General features: G+C 33.9%; 1 long non-coding RNA gene across 4 annotated transcripts in view; it reads right to left on the bottom strand.

The window, feature by feature from the left end:
- LOC309792806 overlaps nucleotides 1-26,062 on the bottom strand; it is a 69,909-nt gene that overhangs the window by 4,853 nt on the left and 38,994 nt on the right. Inside the window, exons 1-4 of one of the 4 annotated variants that reach the window (XR_014291797.1) lie at nucleotides 25,819-26,054; nucleotides 19,765-19,859; nucleotides 12,433-12,498; nucleotides 76-157 (exon numbers count right to left, since the gene is read on the bottom strand). This is a non-coding gene — a long non-coding RNA (uncharacterized lncRNA). Of the gene's footprint in view, nucleotides 1-75; nucleotides 158-12,432; nucleotides 12,499-19,764; nucleotides 19,860-25,239; nucleotides 25,532-25,818; nucleotides 26,055-26,062 lie in introns of those variants that run through there. The other 3 variants (XR_014291798.1, XR_014291799.1, XR_014291796.1) reach the window with 3 other exon arrangements.

Below are 26,062 nucleotides of genomic sequence, written 5' to 3'. Positions count from 1 at the left end.
TTGAATGTATTAAATATATGAAGCTATTTTTTCCTTTTATAAACAAAAAGTGAATTCATAAAATTTGGTCTTTACCTTGGTAAAAGCATAATTTACAAACAGCATTTAATTCCTTGCAGTACACCATTCAAATGACATCTTCATCAAGTAGGTAAGACTTCATGTCAAGGGAAAAATAAGAAATGACATACAAGAGCTAAGTTTCAATAAACTTAAGCTAGCAAAATGCAAATATACTTTTAAAGGAAAAAAATCAGAAGTCATGTGAAATATTTTAATACTAAATACAGTAAAAATATACAGAAGGCCTAAAACAAACCAATTTTCTCTTAATTTGTTTTAAAAAATCCAAATATTATTTTACCCTCAACATTTATCTATTAGAATAGCTATTGTTAGACTTGGATATCACTTTATATAGGAAGTAATTCTAAAATATGAACCCTGGAAAAATGAGTTAATTTTGTACCCAGAGATGAGAAATAAAACAGGAACCCTGTGGCTCTTGATCTTCCTAGTCTCTTCCTGTCCCCACTCTTCACCAGGTAAGGAAGTTTACTCCTAAACAGTTTCCACATACTCAGATGTTGGAATGAAATTTCTTCTCTAGAAGATACCAGAAAACTACCACCACTGTAGCTCAAGCTTTGACGACCTCTTTTATTGCAGTTTTCTTACCACTAAAATGGCTATGCTAAAGCTACACTACTTCTATTACAGAATAAGGGGATGTGCACTGAAATTTGCCCCTCCCTTCTAATATCTAATTGTTTATACAAAGCATAACTGTCCTATATTCCGCATTAACTTTTTGTGAATATTTTCCCATTAAAAGTATATGTAGGGCTTCCCTGGTGGCGCAGTGGTTGAGAGTCCGCCTGCCGATGCAGGGGACACGGGTTCATGCCCCGGTCCGGGAAGATCCCACATGCCGCTGAGCCTGCGCGTCCGGAGCCTGTGCTCCGCAACGGGAGAGGCCACAACAGTGAGAGGCCCGCGTACCGCAAAAAAAAACTTAAAAAAAAGTAAATATAGCTAATCTTCTTTTCTTTTCTTTTTTTTTTTTTGGCCTGCCGCTAGGCTTGTGGGATCTTAGTTCCCCGACCAGGGGTTGAACCGGGCCCTTCGGCAGTGAGAGTGTGGAGTCCTAACCGCTGGACTGCCAGGGAATTCCCAGGTAGCTAATTTTCTATTTGAGCAACCAGTTTCACATCTTACTCTATTATTGTCTCAAGTTTCGGCACAGTTTTTAATATGTAACCAAAATAAATGTTTGTAATGACTTGAGAAACACATATCTGTATTTATCAATTATATTAAGGAACTGTCCTTTTAGGCTACCCTCCCTGCTCGAACCCACTTTCCAGACAAAAATGTGAACAGATTTTCAAATATACATAATTTATATATGCAGTTTTCATTTAAAAATATTTTATTGAACATCTACTATGTTCCAGGTACCGTCCCAGTTGTTATGTGAGTCGGTATACTGGTGTACCGAATAGACATAATCCCTTCTCAAGAAAGAATCTAAAAGCATTTAAATTATAAGACACAAAAACATAAAGCAAATAATTGTTCAAGACTGCATATTTTTTCTTTGCCCATGCAAAGTAGACATATACATTAAATGATTATTCCAAAATCAAATGGGTTATTTCAACTCTTATCTTTTTTTTTTGCAAAATCTATTATGTATCTCTCTATATACATATTCAGCAGTGAAAGTGCAGAGTCCTAACCACTGGACTGCCAGGGAGTTCCCCTAAATCTATATATTTTAAACTAAGCCAAGTGTGCCGAACTTGAAAGAAATAATTGTGAATACTGCAAAATGCAAATCGTTTTATAAATCTTTAAAAAACCTTCACAGTGAATGTCTTCACTTATTATTGTTTTATTTTTAAAAATTGTGGTTAAATATACATAATATAAATTCTACGATTTTAAAGTGCATAGCTCTGTGGTATTAAGTCCATTTACTTTGTTGCACAACCATTGCCTCCACCCATCTCCAGAACCCTTTTCATCTATATCAACTGAAATTGTACCCACTAAATACTAACTGCCCAACCCCCCAATCACCTCAGCCCCCGGAAACCACAATTCTACTTTTGAATTTGCCTATTCTAGGTACTTCATGTAAGTGGAATCATACAGTATTTGTCCTTTTGTGTCTGACTTTTTTTACTTAGCCTAACTTTTTCGAGGTTCACCCACGTTGTTGCACATATCAGACTTTCCTTCTTATGGCTGGGTAGTCATTCAATTGTGTATATTACTACATTTTATTTTGTCCACTAATCTACAGACATTTGTTTGATCTTTTGGTTATTATGATAAATGCTGCTATGAACATTTTTTATAACTATCTATTTGAGTCCTGATTTCAATTCTTTTGGGTATATACCCCATTAGGTAACACTGGATCATACAGTAATTCTAATTTTTTGAGGACCTGCCATACTGTTTTCCAATGGTTGTTCAATTTTACACCTCCATCAGCAGTGTACAAAAATTCCAATTTTTCTACATCTTTGTCAAGACCTCTCTTTTTTTGATAATGGCCATCTTAATGTGAGTGAAGTACTATCTCGTTGTGGTTTTGATATTCATTTTCCTAATGATTAGTGATGTTGAGCATCTTTTCTTGTATTTATTGGCCATGCGTATATCTTCTCTGGAGAAATGTCTATTCAAGTCTTTCGCTCACTTTTTTTTTTTTTTTGCTGTACGCGGGCCTCTCACTGTTGTGGCCTCTCCCGCTGCGGAGCACAGGCTCCGGACGCGCAGGCTCAGCGTCTATGGCTCACGGGCCCAGCCGCTCCACGGCATGTGGGATCCTCCCAGACCGGGGCACGAACCCATGTCCCCTGCATCGGCAGGCGGACTCTCAACCACTGCGCCACCAGGGAAGCCCCTTTCGCTCACTTTTTAACTGAGGTTTTTTTTTGTTTGTTTGTTATAGGAGTTCTTGATATATTCTGGATATTAATCCCTTATCGGATACATGACTTGCAAATATTTTCTATTTTGTAGGTTGCCTTTTCACTCTATTGATAGCGTCCTTTGATGCACAGAGGTTTTAAATTTTGATAAGGTCCAACTTATCTTTTGCATAGGCCTGTGCTTTTGGTGTCATATCCAAGAAATCATTGCCAAGTCCAATGTCATGAAGATTTCCCCCTATGTTTTCTTCTAAGAGTTTTATTGTTTTAGTTCTAACATTTAGGTCTTTGATCCATTTTAAGTTAATTTTTGTATATGGTGTGAGCTAAGTGTCCAACTTTTCTTTTGGATATCCAGTTTTGCCAAGACCATTTGTTGAAAAGACTGCCCTTTTTCGCATTTAATCGTCTTGGCACATTTGTTGAAAATCATTTGAACATATATATGCAAGGGGCCTGGGGCACCTAATTTATTTTCTGGGGCCTCTAGTTTATTCCAATTGGTCTATATGTCTGTCTTTATGGCAGTACCATACTGTTTGATTACTACAGCTTTATATTAAGTTTTGAAATCAGGAATTGTGAGAGCTTCAACATTGTTCTTCTTCTTCAAGATTGTTTTGGCTATCTGGTGTCCCTTGAGATTCCATATGAATTTTAGGATGTATTTTTCTCTTTCTGCAAAGAATGTCATTGAGATTTTGATACAGATGGCACTGTATCTCTAGACCACTTTGGGTAGTATTTCATCTTAATACTCCCAATATATGAACATAGGATGTCTTTCCATTTACTTGTGTCTTCTTTATTTCTTTTAGCAATGTTATATAGTTGGCAGTATACAAGTCTTTCACCATTGTGTTTAATATTATTCCTAGGCACTTTATTCTTTTTGATGCTATTGTAAATGGAACTGTTTTCTTAATTTCCTTTTTGGGTTATTCACTGTTAATGCACAGAAATGCAACTGATTTTTGAATGCTGATTTTGCTTATTAGTTACAACAGGGTGTGTGTGTGTGTGTGTGTAATCAAGGTTTTTCTACATGTAAGATCATGTCATCTGTGAACAGAAATAATTTTACTTTATAAATCTTTTATACCTAAAATCGGTTCATAGCTGTCTGGCAATCTTGGCCTATTCATTCATTCTTCTAGAAAAACATCAGACAGGTGTCTCTTCTCTCTTCAAACTTCCAATATCTCCCTTTCATCCTCACTTTCACTCAAAAAACAGAAGCTATGAGAAGAGAATTTCTGCCAGTTTCCACCACACCTATCTACATACATGCATCTGTCCCCATATAACTCTTTCTTTGAATTATGGATGAACAATCACTGTTCATAAGACCAATCTCTTCCCTTTTATACTAGATTTTATCCTCTCTTGCTTACTTAAGGATATTCCTGTAACACTCTCTCCTACATCTTTAATTTTTCTCTCTATTGGATCATTCCTATCAGCAAACATGTTATAATTTATTTCATCCCTTACAGATTATTACTTTCTGTGATAATATTGCAATTTTATCACTGATGTTTTAATAAACGCTCAGAGAAAAATTTTTTCCTATTTTTATTTCTATTTTTAACTCTGAAACAAAAATCATGGCTTTCTATGTGAAAGCCTGATAAATTTAAAATATTAGAAAACATTTATTTCCACATGCCAGAAAAATACGGAAATTCTTTATTTAAATGTATTTATTAAAGTGAAAGATTCCAGTGGAGCAATTCCAGAAATAGGGAATGTACATCTCTCTTTACCTGTGTTCAACAGCAACAATAATCTCTCGAGCTGGTAAGCTTTGATTTTTCCTTTCCATTTATAATAAACTTCTACTTTGGGGTGCCAAAATAGGTTTTATATTATGCCTTCAGGAAGGGGTTATTTTAAACTCAAAATTTCCTTAATCTATAGACAGTTTCCATTGTCACATGATAGGGATATTCAGATGCTAATACATGTCATGAAAATATTTATGCTACTTTGTTGTTTACACATATCCTTTATGTGTCACTAAATTACTTTAGATTTTTCAAATACTTAATTTTACTTTTAATCTGGTATTAATACAATTTATAATAGTAATTACTTTCTTCAAGTATGCTTCAAATTATGCACATAAATCTCTAAGGAGCTGGCTATATATAGCCCCTGGGCCACAGAGTGACTATCCTTGCTCAGGACAGTGGAATACTACACAAGTGGTATGATATATAGATATTATACCTGGAGAAAATAAAATTCACAGATGACAGATTAAAACTTGCTTTTCTTTTACTTCTGTTTTTTGGATACAAATGCTTAAAAACAAGGATTTTATTAACTAGATGACATACATTTAAAGTTCAGTGTTGAGAACAGGCTTGAAATAATATTCAGATATAATCCAGAAAGCCTGTTTTATAATCTAAAAAAAAACTAGTTTTTCAGTTTAAGTGAATATAAATTTGTACTGTTGCTACATTCTCTTGATTTTTTTCTGATGAAGAAATTAATGAATGATTACTTAAAAACTGTGTGAAATGGATTTCAAGCTAAATAATTTACTCCAGAAAAGTCAGGAGATATATATATGTATTTACACAACATATATATATATATATATATATATGGTACAATATATAGAGTTATATATGTTATCACTTTATTAGATATGTTATCATTTTATTATTAGATTTCCTAACAATAGTTTCCTTATATACAAAGTTAAACTACTTACAAGCTAAACATTTATATTGAGTTTTTAATTTTTGATGACTTTACTCCCTAGATATGAATAAATTATAAATATACCATAATGTCAGCCAAGAAATGCAATATAAAAAGTTTAATAAGAAAGTTTAATAAATAAATATGCTGTTTATCTTAACTTTTTTTCTTAGACACATTCTTCTTTTGCATTCAAATTATGGATACTTACCCATTGCTATTCTTTCTTTACAATTTTGATGCTGTGTCAATCATTCCTTGTATTCAGTTGGTCAATAAAACCAACTGACCCTTTCTTTGAGATCGCAATTGATCAATTTCTTTGCCATTCTTAATTTCATACCTTAAAATCAGGTCTAAGTACCTGATAACTAAAATTGCATTTCAGCTTGACTTCCCATGTTTAGTCAACTAATAAACTTACTGAAACTCATATATTCAAGAATAGATCTGTGGTTTCCCAAATGGAGTGTGTACTTCTCTGCCTAGTATCAAGGTCTGTATAATCAGGACCAAACCAATATTTTCTATTTCTCTCCAATGAAAACACTCTACAATTCAAGTTAAAAGATATCTTTTAAATGCCTTATATGGACTTTTTTTTTTTTGCGGTACGCGGGCCTCTCACTGCTGTGGCCTCTCCCGTTGCGGAGCACAGGCTCCGGACGTGCAGGCTCAGCGGCCATGGCTCACGGGCCCAGCTGCTCCGCGGCATGTGGGATCTTCCTGGACCGGGGCATGAACCCCTGTCCCCTGCATCGGCAGGCGGACTCTCAACCACTGTGCCACCAGGGAAGCCCATGTGGACCTTTTTGAAATAATCAGAAATTTTAACAGGAACTAGATATTATTATAGTAAGGGATCATTATTAATTTTGTTAGTGTGTTCAAAGTATGGTGGCTATATACTTAGGGGGAAAGGGTCCCTATAAGTTAGAGAAGCACATGAACTATTTGTGAGTGGACAAAAGACTGATCAAGCCTGATGCTACTGTGGCCACCAGGTGAGTAGCAAGTGGAACAAACACAATTACTCATCATTTGAGTGTGACTATCCGCTCCCATTGAGTGATTTTTCAAGGCTCCCACAAGAACTGAGATGCTTATAATAAATTGTTTTTCAGTTCTTTCCTCCCCTAAGCTGTATATTCCTACCTCATCTTTGAATCTTCACTGAACCTACTGCTGGAGGCTAAAATACTCACTAACCCCTTTTCCACTTATCCCTACTTTTAAAGAAAATTTAAGTCTATCTTCTCTGGTGGATTCTTACTTCAACCTTTCTGAAGGTTTCGGATATAAGTTTTGAATACAGACTATTATTCCCAGGATTTTGTACTGTGCTGAGCAGACAACTGGTTTCATTATTTCATACCTATCCTCCTTTCAAACTGGACTATGTGGCAATGCTTCCAATGGTATGACCATGCCATTTCTCCACTGCTACATCTCAGTCCACTGGCACTCATAGTGCCTACATCCTTTAATCTCTCCTTCCAAGTTTGCTGGCTAAAACAAGAGCCACCTTCAACAAGTAGATATGGAAAGAGCCCTGATGACTAGATGCAAAACCCAAAAAAATAAAGCTATTACAAAAAATCAGAAAATAAGAAGTTCTAGACATGTCTCCTAAGCTCTTAAATCATCCTGAGTGCAGTGGAATTCACTGGTCAATTTCTGCATTTTTAACTTCATCAATGAAATGAATAGTAGAAATAATTTATTGAGGCAGCAATTACATAGAGCAGTGAATTTGAAGGCAGAAGACCCAAGATTGAATCCTGGCTCTGCCCCTTAGGAATCAAGATCTTGGATAAATTACTTCAGTACACAGAGCCTCTGTTTCCTCTTTGTAAAATGGGCCTATTAATGACTACTTCACGAAACTGCAGTTAAGACTGCACAATCTTAAACTTTTATGAGCACATCTAGTAGTGAACAAGTATTCAACAAATACCTGCTGAATCTAAATTTATAGTAGGATTTGAAACACACCTCAGACAAACTTAGGGTTTCAGTGGACTGTGATTCAACATGAACCAACAGTACTGATGACAAAGAGAAAGTGGAATCAGGATGCATTAATAGAAGTATCTTATTCATAAGAGACATACTGTATTTTGTACCTCAAAACACATTGAGCATACTGGGTTCAGTTCTATATACAATATTTTGAAAGGAATACTGACAAAATGTAGCAGATCCAAAGTGAAATACCCAGGATACTAATGGTCTAGAATTCATATTGTGAGAACCAGTGGAAGGACTTGGGTATGGTTAGCTTAGAGAAAAGATACAAAAACTATTTTTAGAAGATAAATCTAGGGCCAAAAATTAAGTTGTATGCTAAACTGAAACCTGCTCTCTTAGAAGAATTTTATTTTCCATGAGTTATTAATGACATAAATACAATTTATAACACTAAGGGAAAAGTCTGTTTATTATGGTTCTAATTCTAAAATAAAATGAATACAGATCAGTTTAAAAATTGACTTTTAGAAAAATTCAATGTATTCTACTAAGCTGTCTTGTTAAGGATTTGGAGGACCAACTGCCAATTTTAAGTTCTGACTATAGGGCACCAAATTCCAGAGGCATAAGAAACAGCTTGTAGAGCCAAATTAAGGAAAACAAACTGAAAAATATTTTAATAAACTTACTGGATATAACAGGAAGAGTGAAACTGACAGTCTAGGCAAAAAGTCAGGTGTGACTGCTGACAAGTGGATATATGTTTATGTCAATCTGCATTCAATTTATTCCTGTTTTTACAGGGAGATAATTTTGAAGACTCAAATTTCAGACAAATAGGCAAAGGGCAAGACTGCAGACAATAGTCTGGGATGTTACCTACTGTACTTATGTTTAGAACTTGAAATCCCTATCATACTAGAGTTCATTATATTTGTATATTCATTTCCTATTTAAATCAAGGCCTGTGCTATTAAATTCTGCCTTGTTTTCATTTCCTAAGAAAATATCCAAAGTAAGTTCACAAGTAATAAGTTTTCTATTATTCTTCTTTGAATCACCCACCTTGAACTGAGAAGTTGTTCAGGGTGGGAAAACAGTGAATTCATTCCCTTTCTATAGTTTTGGCATTAAAATTCAAATTTTATAGCTATAATTCTTGTGAGATCAGAAACACAGCACTGCCTTAAACATTAAAGCTCAAATTTAACTCGTTCTCTTAAACATACATGTGTCAAATATATAAAATTTTGAGGACAGGAACACCTGGCATTTGATTAAGCATTGTCTACTTCTCAAAAATAGCTGTTATTTGAACAATGACTGAAAAATGGCTGTTGCATATTGTCAACTTTCTCTATGTTCACAAAATGTAAAATAATATACAGCTTTAAGGGCTTAGATATGATATGTTTACTAAATTAATATCAATTGATGATGTTATTAAGTTTGCAAATCCTTCTTTACCACCAAATGCTGACAGTACCTAGCATCCTTATAAAATTTTCTGCTTTGGATTATAACACTCTTTACTAATCCAAGTGCCAAAAAAGCAATTTGTTTTTTTCTCTTTTGGCACACATCTTTCTCTCAGAAACATTCACATTATAAAATTATTTAAGATAACTAAAATTTCCCCATGAATGGCATAGGTACAGTAATTTACACCAGTAAATTTCCATCACAAATAAATTAAAAACAGGAGAAATTTCAGCTACATCATAAAAAAAGCATTACATTTTCACTGAAAATACAACAGATTTTATATCATTTGCCATATTGATTGCTTACTGCCCTACTGATTACAACATTCTGGTTTTATTTCCAGTACTTTCAGTCAATCCTACATTTACACTATTTATAATTCAAGAACTGACAATATTTTCTATAATGGTATAATTACATGCCATTGCTATTCTATGGCTAACTTGATAACTTGATTTCTAAAAACGATAACCAGTCCTATGTGAGAAATAGTTGTCATTTCTTTTCACTAGCTTATCTCTTGGATAGCAGGCAAATTTAATAAGTCTCCTGAATTACAAGGTAATTTATCTCCATCACTTTTGTTTACAGGACTACTAACATTGACAGCATTGAATAGTGAATTTTCTGCTTTATCTTTTGTTTCCTATTTACAAAGTCAATCGCTTAAAATTTTTGTTGTTGTAGATTAAAGAGACAGAAGCAATGATATTAACTGCTGACAATGAACCTAAAGATGTTATTTTATTTAGCACCAAATGATACATTAATTTATTTTAAATTCACATAACAGAAATATATAAAAATCAAAAAACATAGCTCAAAAAAGAAAAAGTAGGAAGAAGTGTGACTATTTCTGAATGTTATGTTAAGCAACAAAAGTTTAAGAGCTTAAAATTGAAAAACAAACTTGAAAAATATTTCATCTCTACTCAATTTGTAAAAATGAATAAAAAACACTATCATTATTTAATTTTTACAGTATCAAACATATGGAACACTCATACTCCACAATTTCTGGAACATCCATGTTCCACAAGTGAATAGTTCAAAAAAATCCCTATCTTAAAAAACAATGGGGACTTCCCTGGTGGTCCAGTGGTAAAAGAATCCACCTTCCAATTCAGGGGGCGCAGGTTCGATCCCTGGTTGGGGAACTAATATCCCACATGCTGTGGGGCAACTAAGCCCGTGTGCCACAACTCTGAGCTTGCGGGCCTCAACTAGAAAGCCTGCATGCCGCAAGACTACAGAGCCCACATACTCTGGAGCCTGAGTGCCACAACTAAAGAGAAAACCTGCACACCACAACTAGAGAGAAGCCCACGCACCATAACGAAGAGCCCATGCATTGCAATGAAAGATCCCGCCTGCCTCAACGAAGATCCTGTGTGCCGCAGCTAAGACCCGACACAGCCAAATAAACAAAAAAATAAATATTAAAAAAGAAACAATAGCGTAAAATAAACATAAAAGAGAGAAAGACGGAATACACACACAATCATGAAGAATCAATGACCACTATCACTATGTGCCTATTCTTCTGGGTATTGTTTAATTGGAAACAACACTATTCTAGTATCTAAGATTAAAAGTAACTTCAGGCACGTTACATAGAAGAGACAAGAGTAAGCATTTCAACTATGAAATACCGCAAATGACCTATTTTAAAAGATGCTGGAGAGTATCCAAGCAAGGCTGCTTGCTTAGAAATTTATAAAGGAGATGAAATGAGCTTAAGAATGTGATGTCATCTGTACTTATAAATCTGTTGGAAATTAATGATACCTATTTCTTTTTGAAAAGTGGACTGCCCTCCAGTCTACAGTGAGACTGCGATACCAATTGAAAAGATTTCTTTCTAAGATTTAAGTTGAAGAAAAGCTGGCTTCCAAGGGACCAATTAAGAAAGCCAAGCCTGGGGCCTCCCTGGTGGCGCAGTGGTTGAGAGTCCGCCTGCCGATGCAGGGGATACGGGTTCGTGCCCCGGTCTGGGAGGATCCCATATGCCGCGGAGCGGCTGGGCCCGTGAGCCATGGCCGCTGGGCCTGCGCGTCCGGAGCCTGTGCTCCGCAACGGGAGAGGCCACAACAGTGAGAGGCCCGCATACCGCAAAAAGACAAAAAAAAAAAAAAAAAAAGAAAGCCAAGCCTGGATTATATAGGATTCTTTGGGGATTTGCAAATGTTTCCATTCTGGTTTTCCAGCAACAAAAATATAAAGGGAAAAAATTATAAAAAGAAGTGATCAGTGGCATTTGGTTACTATTCTTCAAACTGGCTCATCACTACAAATTTTCAATATTTAATTGATTCACACCCTACAAACTACTTAATTGAGCTCAATGGCTGATCTATGATCATAAAGTCACTCCTTGACACATACACATTATTTAATAATAATACACATTATTACTGGGTCACTAATGCAATGGTATGAGGTAATGTAAGAGAAGCACCTGAAGCACTAGTTTTCATTTAAACAGGGCCATCCCTCAATATCAAGAACAGAAACAGTAGCAGTTGAGTTTCTTTTATTTAGAGATGTAAAATTAGCTGAAGGAATACATGGAAATGAATCTTTTTGGTAACTGATTTTAGGGTCTCAAATTTAGGGAAATAAGTATCTTGTGCATTTACCATAACCTTGTTTTTGACAGTTTTTCTAGGGGTATGATATTAATTTCAGCTAACTTATTAGAATTATTCCCTTAGAATTTACAAGTTTCTCAAAAGTAAAATGAATCAGGGTAAAAATGTTTCTTATTCTAAGAGGTGTGCATGTGTATATATAAAAGGAAGGAAAAGGGATTGTCTTCCTGTTTTTCCCACCTCTTGAAGTTTAACAGCTAAATTTTAAGCACGTCACAAAGAAGTCAGAAGTGTAATCTAGTAAAATGTAAAAACAGATAAATGAAAAAAACGATTTCTCCAGTGGAGAGGACACTTCCACTTTATAAAACCATAAAATAACTGTCAATAAACCTGAATAATGATGATAATAAAAAAGACCACTACTTATTTGTAAATTCCTTTGAAGGAAAAGGGTTTAAAATTATGATTCTCAGATTTAGAGATGATAGGGCCTGGCTGTAAAATCCTTTTCAAAACAGAAAACTTACCCAAGGCAATGACATTATTTTTGCTCTAAAATGGACTAAATTAACATCGAACTTTAATGTGTTGGGGGTCAGGGGAGGTTAGAAAGTTGTCATTCTAGGATGCTAGAAAAAAAATTCAGAAATAAAGCAAAATATGACACCAAACAGTAACTTTTTATAGCAATGGTAGGGGGACTGTGAGTTAATACTTACAAGGTAAGAATTGCAGGGCTAAGTAGGGGGCTTGTTTTATATAGTCTTCATTTTGTTGTTATTCACCTAGGAAAAAATAAGAGGGAAGACTTAAAAAATTTGATCACGTTATATAAGTTAGAAAATTTTCAACTGAGGTTGACAATCATTGTTTTTTGATCCTTATATAGCACTGAACGATCACAGATTAGAAATACCTAGCAGCAGCATTTATATATTTCAGTACAGAGTACTATCATTAATTTTTTAAATTCACTTTTCTATTACTATCACCCTCTTGAAGTTTAAAAGTCAAATATGTAAGTGTAACTAAAACTCACACTTCAATATCTAACTTGGACCACAGTGAGCCTTCTGGAAGACATCATATAATTGCAGATATTTTAAGATAAATTCAGTATCATACCTCAACATTGACCAATCTCTTTCTCTTTCTCTCACACACATACACATGAAATCTACAAATCTGTATACTGCCCAATTCCATGAATTCTACTGTAATACAGTATAAATACAAAGCTTAAGTTGGAGCTTAAAATGCATGAAGAAATTTCTGAAAACAGTATGCTATGATCTATGGCCCAAAGAAAAGAAAACACAGTCATGAAATTGCCTGAATTAAAGAGTAAACGAAAGAGTAGTGGTAAAAAAAGAGAAACTATTTCCATGGTTGTCCTTTACTTATAAGAGTAGGAAGGATTAAAAGCCAGTATGCAAAGGAAGGAAACAGTATGGCTCATCTTCAAAAAGAATTTATTTAAAATTTTAAAATATCCTAGCAACTTAAGTTGGTTAGAATGTTTGATTTCTGTGGGCCATGATTATAAGTTATAGTTTGTACACCAACTAACAGTTAAGCACTTACTACAAGACATAGAATAGAATAAATCCAATCCATGCCCTTAATGGAGTATTCCAAGTGTATATCTTATTGTAGAATATCTTCACCAAAAAGGACAGTACATTTTAAAAACTTATTTGAAAAATAAATATTTCAAATCCACAGAAAAATCAAGAGAATAGTAAAATGAATCCCCACATCCTACCCCTGGTCCTCCAATGCAGCTGTATTGAATTCTAATATTCTGTCATACTTGCTTTGCTTTTATTTATTTACTTTTTTTTTTTTGAAGAAAAAAAGACTACATATATAGTTGAGTTCCTTTTGTACCATACCTTGGATCCCATTCCCCTCTCTAAGACATAATCATAATCCTGAATTTGGTATTTAATTCCTATGCATCTTTTTACACTATTATTACAAATTCAAATATTTAAAACAATATATATCATTGCTTTCAAGCTTCATATAATGTTATCATACTGTATCTAATCTTTTGCAACTTTTTTTGTTTGCTGAAGACATTCATCTTGATGATACACATAGCTCTCATTTTAATAGCTGTATAATAAACATTTTTTATCACATGACTATGTCACAAATTTGCCATTCTCCTGTTACTTAACATTTACATTGCTTTCAATTTTTTCCTATTAAAAGTAAAAATAAATAAGACTTTACTACAAATCTGTTAGTTTATCTAAAACATCTAGGAATGGAATTGTTGAGTTAAAGCCTATGTATATCTTCAACTTTAGTAGGATGTTGCCACATGCTCTCACAAGCAGCATATGAAAAGTTCTCCTTTCTGTATTTTCTCCAATACATATTTAGAAGTACATTTAAGATGAAGAGCTACTATCTAACTGAAAATTTAAAAAATTCTTAAGTGATCAATTCCCTCTGTTTTCATCAAGTACAGGTTAAATAGAGGTATACTAAATGTTCCAAACAAATACTTAAAATTTGGTCCAAGGTACTTGAACAAAAATAAGCTCTCATAATATAGGTTTTCTTCATATGACTGAAGAAATAGCAAGACTTAATTTAGAGCTACTGTGTTAGAAATGATAAGATTCATAATTAGTTACTGAGCTTAGAGGAAAAAAAAGCAGAAAATGTAAATGGTTTATTAGTGTGAAGAATCCTTCCCCAATTCATTTTGGGCAGTGTTCTCACATGTGGTGCTTCTAAAAAAAAAAAAACTGACTTAGTGTTTATAAAAAACACAAATTCCTAAGTCCAGCTCCAGAGATTCTGATTCAGCACATCTGGAAAAATGCTTTATTCTAGGTTATTCTGGTACAGGTGGTCCACAGATACTTTACACAGTAATTAGTAGTAAAAACAAGGTATTTTCAATATAAAGCATTATGTAACTCACTTATTTGGTTAAGGGTAGGTAAGAGTAATTAATATGTTATCTGTTAAATTACATCAACATATTAATGAAAACACACTGTAGTAGTAGGGGAAAAAACCCCATACCAACCAACCAACCAACAAAACACCCCATGGTTACCTTTTTAAAAGAATGCTATTGTAAATGTTGGACTTTAAGATGGGGCATTAAGCTTACACACTAAAAACACCATTTGTAGTTTTCCACCAAGAATGTTACAAATGAAATCAGAATTGTAACAGAAATCCAATATTCACTTCCCTTTAACTACAACCTATTGGAATTTGGATACAAAAGAGGAGAAAAATATACAGATAGTATTTAGGTTATGCACATCTGTGCAAATTCAAATCATTAAAAATCAAAAACACTGTTTTATACTATTTGAAATTACAGAGTCCTATTTCCAAAAGATTTAGAATAATCTGAAATTTCCATATACAAAGTTCAGATATAAGAAATTATTTTAATAGTGAGAAAAAGTAAAGACTTACGCACTTTCACCTGCAGCCCGTTTTGTCTTTATACACAACACCAAGTAGTACAGGGTGTTGTTCTTTTTAGTTACAGTGAAATCAACAAAAATTTGGCCTTGTTTAGACTGGGCTATAAAATAAAGATAATATGGGGCTTAGCATATGGTCCCAAAGTGAAAGAAACACTCCTATGTGGCCATAGTCAACTTTTCTTTCCTCAAGTGTACTACCTAACTTGTGTTATCAGCAACTAACTATTAATAATTTATTCTAGCCTACCAAAGCATGAAACATACCATAAATACTTTCAGAATCAAGAAGGTTTTCCATTCAAACAGATGGAATTAACCGAATAAAAACTAAATGAACTAAAACCAGAGTAAATAGTAAAAAAACAGTAAAAGTCTAAGAACTATAAGCATCTACTTCTCTCTTTAAGCTGCTTTGGGAATAAAATACCTTTTTGTCAAAGAATGTATTCATTATACTATATATGGATTACACTGACAGTTTGGCCTCTCTCACTTGGTCTGTAAAAGCTGGTGGGTGCAGGCTCTGTTGGCCACCATTACTGTATATTGATGCTATTCTGTACAATAGCTGACAAGCAGCAGCAATCTCTCAGACCCTGCTCCCAACTGTAAAGAGCAAGAACAAGGGCTGTGGTGATACTTGTTTATTCACTGTTGCTTCCACTGAAGCAGCAAGCTGAGAAAAGCATATGCAACTAACACACAGAGGAAAAAATTGGCTCAGCTCAACCTACCTAGTAAGTCTGCTTTTCTCATTACATGATAAAATTAGTTAAGAAGGAATTTTTTCTTTAAAAAGTGGGATAGAGAGAGAAGAAAAGACAAAATTGATGTTTTGATTAGAAATGGAACCTGTAATGTATCTAAGGAAAAAAATTAATGACACATGTAATGACACTTCAGCTCCTAGTTTAGATTTAACTGCTCAATTATCAAAATTCTCAGAAGAGTTTTAACCAGGTTCAGGGTGAATTCATAAAGACTATCTTCCCTAGCCATTCTTGTGGAAAATAAGAAGGCATCTAAACTTTAATCAATAAATGAAATTATATTATGCTTAATAAAGAGCTCCAGTCTCCCAGGTTCCACATATCTAATCACCAATGTTTGACATCAGACACTATTAGCAAATAAGTAAGATTTTAGCTCATAAAGTTTTTACAAAAATTCCAGCTATTAAAAAAAATTTCCACATGTAATTAACCTACTATGAATGTGTAATACAAAGCTAAAAACTTAGTAAGTACATATCAATTGATGACTAACAGAAATAGAAATATTTGTTCTGTCAAATTATCTTTAAACTTAAATGATTCTATTTACGGACTTATAACTTTAAATTTAAAAGAAATTCTTATTCTTTAACATTTAAGTATTTTTGATTCTGAAAAATACTTTAAAAGTCAGAAAAATTAGGAAATCTGTAAATTATTTTTTAAATGCAAGAATAGGCTGATAAACTTAAATAGCTAGTCAAGAAGGCTAGGTTTCAGATAAATAAAAGTATAAAATACAGTAATATTTACAATTCAGTTAATATTTTGTTAAAACCCCCAGTCTTTAATTTTTATCAAAATTGAAAAAGTCATTTTTCTGCTTAGCAGCAGCTCAATAACAAACAATGTTAATAATAAAAATTAAAAAAAAAAATCTGAGGATCATAGGATAACAAAATTACTAAATATATTTGTTTATTATGAAAGCTATCCAATAAAAAAGAATAACAGCAAATATCAAAGATTTTTAAAAATTAAGACATTTACAAACAGTAATAAATTAATAAATGATTAACCAGTCAATTAATCAGTCTCAGCAACTACATTTGAATCAGGCTGCATGTTTCTCTTCCAAGTGACTCTAACCATGAAAATAGGAAAGTAAAACTAAGCCAAATCACATATGTTAATGAAATATCAAAAGTGTGGTTTGTGGTGCTGAGAACTGAAATTCTACTTCAAAATGATATTAAATTAAAAAACTAAGTCCTGACATTAATTAAATATTTCCTTTTGAAAATGCTTATCAGACAATACAATTCTGATGCATTACGTCTTATCTGAAGAAAACTGAAACAGATTAAGGATCTATTTGCTAGTCAGAAAAAGAAAACATAAAATACACACATGTACAAAACTGCCTCAAATAGACATTTAAAATTTTTTAATTAAGAAATTGTATCTACTCTTTAATGAATCCTCAGCAACACCATAAAACCTCAAAGAAAATTTTTATAGCTGACAAACTGCTTAAAATATAAGTTGTCCTTATATACTAGCATTATACATCAACGACAAATATGAATAATTTCAAGTCCCTTCATACATAGATATGTTAAATTACCTCTATTCTAGTTTATCCAAATATTCTTCTCCCCCTAAGGATAACTATTTCAATAAAACTAGAACACTGACAGTATAACTGTATTTTGGGAACAATTAAGAATTTTCCTGAAAATAAACATTATTTAACCCTGAAAATGCACTTATCCAAAAATATAAATATTGTACAAATAAGACAGAAATCTATCACTGTAAAAAAAATAACACAATAAATCCTTTCCCCCAAATTCTGTTATAATGAACTACATGTTAAGGCTTAATTAGATAATCAGGTTTGTAAATTAAAAACAGCCAAAATCCTTACAAAATGTCCTTTAAGGGATAGCCAATCACATGTAGCAGTAAAAGTCCTTATTAACCTGTCTCCTAAAATAACACATACTACTAATTAGGTTAAAGTTTCTTACTCTGTAAGAATTGACCAAATAGAAGAAAACTGTTAATATCTACACCAACTCTTTTAGATGTTAAATTACTTACTAAGCTAAAAATTTGTAAGTTTATAAGCTATCGATGGGACAATTTCATGATGCTAAATACTTGTGTCTAAACAATAAGTTTTGACAACTTCAGAGATCACAAATCATAAACTCTCTAAATCAGGAACAACTCTAATTTATATCTTTTCCACAATATAAATTCAAAACCTGTCTCTCTTTCCCCATTTAACTCATTAAGGCTGTGTATAAAGATATCTGAATTGAAAGTGATAAACTGAACCTGGATTTCCACCCCCCCCACCAGATACCCCGAAATTGGATTTTTCACTTTTCATCTTAATGTTCTCTAACCTAGAAAACACTGGTTAAGTTAAAGGGCAAAAACTGTATTCATTTTCATCCTATCCAAACTAAGCTGCTTTTTTATAACATTCTCAAATCAAAGTTATGAAGACTTTCTATACCTTGTATTTATCTCAAACAAGCACCTTACAGTATAATGACACCAATATCTGAACTCCACCCTTATATCAAACTGATTTCTATTAAATTTTAACGTTTTACTTAACCTTAACTGTCAACGGATTCACATTCCTGGATCACCTAATATCTAATAAAACAGAAATATCTGATTTTTAAAGTATTTTGATATGTATCTCAATGTTCAAACACATTCTTAAATTCGCATCTGAGAATTTACTTCAACATTTTAACATTCTTTAAAGATAAAGGCAGTTCTATGCCCATGGTGATAAATACACTTCACTCTTAAAGACTAAGATTACACTCTTCTTATGAAAACAAACCTTTGTGATTTCCTATATCTTAAGTATATAAAGTAAATATTTTTAGGTGAAAAAAACTTAAAGGAAAATTTATATTGTTATTTTTTAGTAAACCTCACTTTATTTAGCAAATAGTGTTTAAAAAACATATTATGGTTAGTGTTTCATGTAATTTATACTTTACTAATCGAAACTTAACCAATACTTAGTAATACTGTTCAATGAGTTTTCACTACACCAGATTACAATTTAGAAAACAGCCAAAATTTTTATCAGCTAAGTATCTGAAAACTTCAACTAAAACTATAAAATAAATTTATTTCAAAGCAAATAAACATGCTGGAAAAGTGGTTCTGTGATAAAGTATTTTGGAGGTAAAGACCAAAGTCACTGGAAGTTCTGGAATTCTACAGTTTATTTTTAGAGTTTGCAACTTTTGATATGAACAATTTAAATATTTTACTCAGAGTACCTATGAGTAAGATGCTAGTTTCTGCTTAAGAAAGCGGGTTTTTCAGTTTCAACCAACTTGCCACTTCTGGTTAGGACAGTCCTTGGAATACTTTAAATTCTCTTAAAATATTCTCATTAATTTTATCTGATTTTGTAGGGTCTATCTACCACTATACCTGTCAAAGAGCGAAACACCAAATTCCATTTGATTTAAACCTTCCATTTTATAATATGAAAAATCCACTATTTAAGACTTTTACATATAACACTGTAATAACAACGTTAAGAAAAAAAAGAAAGATCATTATATATACACTTATTTTTAGAATAAATAAATTCATTTGTTGGACCTAATACAAGATGATAAGAACATCAATTATACGAAAAAAACCCTGAAGTTTTAATAAATCAAGAGTACTCAACTGTGGCCACTTCGCTGGATGATTTCTATCTATTAGTAAATATTGATTTTAGCTCACCAAAATGTTCTGGCTTTACCAATTGTCTAGCTCAATTATATTGCAAAGATATAAAATTGTATGCTTTAAAAATTCATTAGTATACCTTAACCTCCTATCATGTTCCAATGCATTATGTGAATGTTCAATCAAAGAAGTTAGGTTGTTGTCCAGAATTGGCTCTCTCCTAAAGGTCAAAACCTGCAATAAAAATGTCATGTATTATAGCATGAAGACACTCAACAGATTTCCGCCTCCTGCAGTTTCACAGTGGATCCCTGAACACAGAAGTAAGATCTTCAAAACGACCCCAATCTTGCCTATATTCAAAGAAACCCTAACTTGAAAATATGTTTTAAAAATAGAAATATCTTGATTAGAAACACCTGTGATATGGTTTATCATCCGAAGCCTCTTCAAACAAATCAGATTAATATGTTTCTGCTTTCATTTCTCTTTAGAGCATTCATTTTGAAAGCAGTGTAGATGATTGTGTGTGTTTATGTAAGTAGTTGTAAGAGGGCTGGTAAAGGGGACTACATAAGGAAAACAGAAATATAGTTTGTTTGTGCCTCTAAAACTTATAAAATCCACAGTTTAAGAAGTTACTCAAAGTGATAGAGACAAATTTTGAAATACCTTTCTCCCCAAATTATCGTATGTTTTAATGGTGACAGAAATTACCATCATTTTCAACTTCAGTCTTTTGCCAAGCCTGAGTGAATAATAATACTGATACTTCCAAACGTTTTAAGACATTACAGTCTAACAGAACAAAACTTAGAAATTACTTTTAAAACAAATTAAAATATTTATAAGTAATAAATGGATGAGTATCGGGCCACTGGCTTTTTTAATGTGTCCAAGTAGAGGTGGTGTGACTAAATGTATGTAAGGGTGTTTTCATTTGTTTCACCTGAATCTTAATAATTTAGTGGCAATCAACTATATAAAAATATTAAATTGTTAAATTTCCACACGTTTATAATGTACTATATGTGAACCACAATGCTCTGAGCTTTCCATTTTTATTTAAAATAAAATAACCCTTTATTCCTCTGCAGCCAAATATCTGATTAATAACAAAAAACACACATATGTAACTCACAAACACTAACCCTGAAACCATGACATTTTAAAAAATTAGAATAATTGTACATAGTCTTCCTCAAAAGACATAGACAGTTTTCTATATGTGAGCATACAGTAAAGGAAGATATCTTAATTAAAAAAAAATCACAGGATAATAGAAGAAACCAATATGTACTCCATGGCAAGTGTTGTTTTTAAATAGTAGGGAAACAAAAAATACTAGATAATAAAGAACAAAAGAGGTTCAGATATAAGACAAATATTAAATCAAATGTGTATGATAAAAAAGATGTTAAGAAAACCTTAAAATATTAAAATTCAAATCTCAAATCTATTACAAAATACAGCTTTTTACACTCAGAACCCACGACAAGTCTTTCCAGTGCAAAGATTATTCAGTGAAATATGACAGGATTAAACAAAAGTGTATTTAACTTCTTATAATTTGATAAAAATATCAAGAATATAATTCATATATATATTTAATACTTTTATATATTTCCAATACTTTAAACTTGTCTTTCTAAAAGAAAGATCCTTTAAAGTATCTTTAAGACAGGCAAAGGAAAAAAAAAGGCAAGAGAAAATCATTTCCCTACCAGAAAGCAATATTTCTAGGAAGGCTCTACAGTCATTTGTTCATGCAAATAATCAGAAAAATATATAAACACATATTAGTAATGTGACATTCTACAACTGATGTTACTCCTATAATATTAAGACAATCGAGACTTTAAAGTTCTACTACCATCACTTGTAAAAATTAAATGCAAAAGCGGCTTAATCTCATTTTTGACACTTATTTCAAAGAAAGTAGTAGTTTATTACTGATTTCCTTAAGAGATTTGGAGCTACCAAATTTCAGCAAGTCATAGTTTGAATTCTAATTACATGCCAAAATTAGTTGCCTGGCACACAATGTTTCTAAGTTTTCTGAATTAAAACAAAACAAAATAAAACAACATGTATAGTAATACTCTGACAATTCTTTCTAAGATGTGTTTTCTAGTTATAATCAGACCAGTAATCTGTTTCTTCTAAAAAAGGGTTAAAAAGAAATCAGTGAAGATTATTAAGCTTCATTAAACAAAAGGAAAAAAAGACAAGAGCCAATTTTAGCCCAGTAATATTTTAAAATAAGAGAGACAAATTTTTATAGAATAAAATTTCAAAATCGTGTGTAAATTTATACTCTGATGTTTTTAATTGGAGAAAGCTTATGTATCCTGTAGAAGAAATCTCTAATACAGTCGCTGGGCATTTTTTTTTTTCTTTTTGTAAACCAAATCAACCGACTAATATTCCTGGATTGAAGTTATTTAGTGACATTCTGAACAGTTACTACATACTAATAAGTAAGCAGAGATAAAAATATATGTCTCCACAAAACAAAAAATAAACAAAAATGTAGCACACAAAGCATGATGAAACAAGGGATCCAGAATATGAAAGGTATTTTGAAATTTTCATCCTTAGCTCTAGATAAACATTAAAAGTGATTATTAATCTGATTAGGAAAAAAGCAGTGTTACATACAAACACCTGAGGCTACATTTTGTAAATCTACAACTAATACAACAGCATTAAAACAAAGTCTAAAACCGCATTTTTATAAAATAGTATGAAGAGCAAACAAATGAAAATCAATGCTACCAGGAAGACTGATACCTAACCTTCTCTAGTTCCCTCTCCCCCACAATATGTAAACATAGCTTTGAAAAGAGCTGAGCTACGGTAGCAACACCTTTCTCCACCATTGTTTTCCTGTGGTAATACAAGACTTTTCTAGCCCTTACAATAGAAAATAAATTAGAATTATCCATTTCTGCAGAGAAATATGGATAATATACATGATATAATAATATACATCTGCTGGAACTCATACCTACAAGCCCACAAGTCTAAAACCAAAATCCTCCTCTTATCTAGCACCACATAAAAGGGAAAATATTTTGAATGTTTGTGGATTTTATTTAGGTGCTAGTGTGTTCTCAAGCTTTAGTGTAGTATTTTAAATAAAGGAACCCCTTCACTTCTTTTCAAAATGGCTTATTAAACAAAACAGTCCTTCACCTATCACCTCCCAAAACAAACGAAAAAACCCCATAAACCAAAACACTAAAAAAGTATGGTTAAATTTAACCAGCCTGGTGGAATTTAAAGCCTTTCCCCATCCTACCCTCAAAACTCTCCAAGTCACATAATAATTTGAATGAAAATTAAAACACAAAAACCAAAACAATGAAAAAGCAAAACCCACTGGTTCTGGTATCTTAGGTAAAATTACATTTAAAATAGAAATAGGGTCTTCTACAGTTTCATTAAAGCAAATTTTATAGAGAGGATAATTAGCATCTCTTATGAAATTTTCATGAGATGACTCAAAATAAACAGCTTTGAAAAAAAGCAATGAACATAGGTTGTGTCATTCCAATTCTTGTTTTGAAGGCAACACAAAATAGTATGACTTATAAACTCAGCTATTCACCTTATTAATATAAATTATATTTATAGCTCTACAGAGATTTATAAAAGTCGTAGGATCTTTTCATTTGAATATTTTCTCACAATACACATCTGACCTAATGTGAGAATACAAACTCTAAGTTTCAAAATTTCAATTACTATTAATAAAAGGATATAAATTTCTATTAAAAAATCTTTAAAAAACCATCTACGGCTATCTTGTTTATCAGTGAGTTTACCGATGTTCTTTGAAAACCACACCCGCCTTTTATCAAGATGCAACTAAACGGAATGACAAGCTTGGTAATAAAAAGAAATATATTGACGGCTGTCTTAAGCAACATTAAACAACTGAAAACTAACCAAATAAAACACAACACATCCACACTGTTCTATGCAATATATTTCTTCATAATGAATTAAATCATACACACGCACCTGTGCTACTTACCTGTTGTATTGTCTAAATTAAGCAACATAAATTTATTGCAAATAAGGTTTTAAGTCCATTGCAATGGCTGAATTAGCAAAACTATATATTTTAAATTATATGTGAAAAGTTTAAGAAATGTATCCAATTTTTGTGGAAAATGTGGAATGTGCTCATTCTTAACATTAAGAAAATTGAAGTTTCTTTTCATGGAAATAAAAGAAACAATTCTCCCATAATCTGCATCTAACAAATACATGTAGGTTAAGATGAAAAAATTCTGTCAGAGGAATAAAAAAATCCTAAATCCTAAACTCAGTTTTTAACCAATAGAGAACAGGAGCAAATATATAAAAGTCTTGTAATTTCAGCCAGCAGAATCACAATTTTGCGAAAATCGTCTTCTCTGGGTTTTTCTTTTAATATACATTTCAAAATCACTCGAAAATCCTTTATGGAAGAAAAAATACTAAACACCAGCTTTTTTTTTTTTAAACTCCCCGTCTTAATGTTTCATAACGTGGTTTTCTAAATGTATAATTTTTTGGAAAGCCGAGAATTATAATCTAGTATTCAACATTCAAACCCCCCAGTCCCGCTTCCTTTCAGCCAATCAGTGGGTAACAAGTTCGGTGTTTTGGGAGCTCCGTTAGACACAATTTGAAAAACATCACTTTGCGCTCTCCTACTCTCTTCGGGGAAAGATTCTAAATGAGGGCGGGTCCCCCAATCTTTACAGAAATAAGAAATCAATCAATCGTTACATCAATTCCAGAGGGAAAAACTTTAGGCAGGCGGTCCTAAAGTGTGTGACTAGAAGCCTTATCCCTCTTTTCGAACAACTGAATAGCTGCTGCAAAAATCATCTCCTGCATATTCGCAACTCAGAGTCGCGCGCCCCATACGCAATACATCACACCAGCAAAGGGTTAATCTAGGGTGCCTTCAGCGCAGAAAAGGATTCATGACCCGGTACATCTTTAATGAGGAATTTTACAAAAGCCATTATCTAACTATAAAGTATTACTTAAAGTTAAAGGCGTCACTGGCTCAAATCATTCAAGAGTTGTCGAGTAAAAACTGGTAGAAAGTACGAGAAAAAAAAATCACTAAAGGGAAAGACAAATAGCCCTTTTCCCTCCGCGTCAAAGCCAAGAGAGCTCCCAAGAAAAGGTGGGGATTGCAAAATTACCGTTAAAGTTCTTCGGGTAAAGACTTTTCGGGAGGAAAACATCAATACAGTTTCAAAGATTGCCTTTTTCCTTGCGACACGTTTCAAAGACTGGAGAAGGAAAAAGTCTTCTCAGAAAAGTGCGACTCTGAGAAGGAAATCGCAAGGTCGAAGCCCCATCTTTCATCTCACCCAAGAACACACCCCCGGCCCCCCCCCCAAGAAAGGACGACACCGTGAGAGCAAACGACAAAAATCCTGAGCAAAAAGCGAAAGTCCAGCATCTTTCCTAGGAGCCCGCTAAAACCTCAAAAGCCTGCCCCCGCCCCATCTTGTCCAAATTGGAAAAGCCAGACGCGGTCAGTGCTACCCCTGCCGAGACCCAGGCGCGCAGAGCCGGAGGGCGGCGTGGAGAAACTCACATTGCTAGGGCATCTCATGCTTTGGCATCAAAGACGACAATATACACGACTGGGTCCCGCGGAGGGTACTGTCCGCACGTCGGCCGGGAGGCACCCGCTACTCCGGGTCCTCAATTTTCCGCCGACCTTAAGTTTCTTGTCACGGGAAGACAGCCGCAGCGGGCCGGGAAAACTGCCATAAAAGACTGCTCGGTTCGGCAATGGGGGAGGGGGCGCTCGTCCCCCTCCTCCTGTCAAGGAGCCTCTGCCTGCCGAGCCCCGCCGCGCCCCGTCCCCGGCCCCGGGCGGGGGGTCCTGCTGACAGATCCGCTGGGCGGCGGCCGCTCAGCCGCAGCGCGTCCGCGTCCCGCTCAAACTGCAACTCCCCTCCCCCCACACCCCCGACTCTCCGCGCTCCCGCCACATTCTGCCCGCCGCCGCCTACTCAGACACCCAATTACCCCCAACCCTACCTCCTCGCATTTTTTGCGATTAAAATGAAGGCGGACCCAGTTCCCACTCCCTGCACCCCCCCACCGCCTGTCGGTCCCACCACTGCCACCTCCCGAGTCCCGCTCTGCTACTTCTTCAGGCTCTTACCGGCTGCGCCAACCCTGGCGAAGCTCCGCCAACTGCCCTTTGCTCGAAGTAATTTTTGGCGATTTTTTTAGTAATTTTTTCGGCTGAGTCCTAGTGGCGCTACGCTCTCCGACAGGTTATCCCGTCTCTCCCGCTAGATTGATGAGATCAGGCATCACTCGAAAATGGCGCCGAAAGCGCTGAGGCTCCTCATTCAAATTCGTTAGAGCCAACCCCGCCGCCCCGGGGCATGCCGGGAACGCGG

Source organism: Mesoplodon mirus (genome assembly GCF_964341445.2).
Source record: "Mesoplodon mirus genome assembly, chromosome: 17".
NCBI classification, from domain to species: Eukaryota; Metazoa; Chordata; class Mammalia; order Artiodactyla; family Ziphiidae; genus Mesoplodon; species Mesoplodon mirus.
The sequence above is the reverse complement of the archived record's forward strand: the minus strand, read 5'-3'. Positions and strand labels throughout refer to the sequence as shown.